We start from the raw sequence: 2,364 nt of genomic DNA on the forward strand, positions 1-2,364 counted from the left end.
GAATTTCCAATTTTAAAAAATCAGGAGTAGTTTAAAAATTTTATTTACCAGTTTAGAAATTATATTATCACAGCATGTTTGACATATATGTGTAATTGTGTCTTCCCATACTCTAAGTCAAGCAGACAATAATAGTTGGAATATATGAATGCCTATTTTGTTCCGTGCATGGTACTAAGGGCTTTTTAAATTGTTAATACTCACAATAAATTTATTCAGGTGGGACTATTATTCCTTTTTTGCCTTATCTGAAAACTGAGGCTCAGAAAGGTTAAGGCCAAATAGGTAATAAGTGGTGAGATTAGAAACAGCTGCCCATGTATTTACGGACAAGCATCTGTTTGTTTGTGTCATATTGTGGTTGTTTTCCTGAGGCTTTTGAAGGATTTGCATAATCTTTTTTTTTTTTTTTTTGAGTTGGAGTCTTACTCTGTCGCCCAGACTGGAGTGCAGTGGCACGCTCCCGGCCACCGCAGCCTCGACCTGCTGGGCTCTGGCGATCCTTTTGCCTCAACCTTCCAAATAGCTTGAACTACAGGTGCACGCTACCACGCCCAGCTAATTTTTGATTTATTGTAGAGATGAGGTCTCACCAAGTTGCCCAGGCGGGTCACGAACCCGTGGGGTCAGGCAATTCACTCATCCCGGCCTCCCAAATCGCGGGATTACAGGCTGAGACACCAAGCCTGGCCGGGTTTTCATAATCTTAACACTATTTTAAGATTATCATTTCAAAGACAAAAATTCATTTTTTCTGTAAACCAAATGCAGGCATAATTAATAACCATAATTGCAGGTGGTTAGCTGTTGATATGAGAAAATGTATATGTTTAATATATTGAAAGATATGAATTCTCTACTTGCATTGTCTTAGAGGTTAATTAAGTGGGGTGTGAAGAGATTTTCTGTTGACTTTTAATACCAAGGTTATTATGTACGTGGAGTTGGCTAATAGGAATCCTATCTGCCTTTTGCTTCATCACTTTTTTCTCCTTTCTGTCTCCCCTAGTTGGGTTGAACTTTGCTCAACAGAGCTTTGTCATTTGCCTTAACTTTCCTTACTGCTTTTGTACAATACTGGGAGAGTGGGAAAATGTATTAATGTATGGGGATTTGTGAGATATTGCTAATGTAATTAGTTAGTCTTCTGAAACACATAGTACAGAAAGAACACCAGGTTGATATTTTTAAAGTTAATGAGCCTCTGATTAACTTCTGACCAGCTATAGTTAGCAAGATGTGTGCCATTTCAAAGATATATGGTGATTAACATAATCCAAGATCCTTTCACATCTTTGAAATTCACCTTATAGCGATCTAAAGAACCCACACAGACACACACTTCTTTTTTTGTATAAATTTAAGGTTTTAGAACATGATTTTTATGTATACATACATAGTAAAATTAATACTTTTGGTAAGCAATTTAATATACTCATCATCTCTGGATGATCTTCATGGGAAACAGAACAAAATACATTACTAATATCTTATTATAAATTACTTTCTGTAAATAAAGTATGTTTATTGAAATAGTCTATTAGGAGGGAGGAAAAAAATAATGTTATTATGTAGGATATACTGGCAATCAGAAAACTGCATACAAAGGGATATACTGAAAGTGTTCACATGACATAGTTTCTGAAGTTCTAGGTGAGTAATAATGGCTCTCAACATGAGGCTTGAGTTAGTCTCAACAACTGCTACATTTATTCATTCAACAAATATTTGTTGATAATATTCTATATGCCTTAAACTGTTCAAAATTCTAGGGATATGATCAAGAATAATATGGGCATGGTCCCTATTACAAATTCTACGTAGTCTAGTGGGGATAGACAGGTAATTTATAAACTGTGACCTGTGGTAAATGCCATGGTAGGAAAATTGCATCCTGGGAAGAGGTATTCTAGTTAAGAGACCAAATAATTTTTATTTAGTTTTTAAAATTTAGATTCAATGAGTACCCATGGAGGTTTGCTTGTTACATGGGTATATTGTATGATAGTGAGGTTTAGGCATCTATTGAACCTGTCACCCTAATATTGAGCATAGTACTCAATAGGTAGTTCTTCAACCTTGGCCCCACTTCCTCTGTTCACCCCCCGTAAGAATTTTCAGTGTCTGTTGTTCCTCTCTTTATGTCCCTGTGTATACAAGATTTAGCTCCTACGAGTGAGAACATGTATCATTTGATTTTCTGTCTCAGTGTTGGTTCACTTAGAATAATCATGCCTGGCTGCAAAGGACACTATTTAATTCTTCTTTATTGCTGTGCAGTATTCCATGGTATATAAGTACCAAATTTCAAAAATTCAGTCCACCACTGATATGCATATAGGTTTCTCCCATATTTGCTGCAAT

Source organism: Carlito syrichta, unplaced genomic scaffold, assembly GCF_000164805.1.
Source record: "Carlito syrichta isolate Samal-C Ts95f unplaced genomic scaffold, Tarsius_syrichta-2.0.1 Scaffold302040, whole genome shotgun sequence".
NCBI classification, from domain to species: domain Eukaryota; kingdom Metazoa; phylum Chordata; class Mammalia; order Primates; family Tarsiidae; genus Carlito; species Carlito syrichta.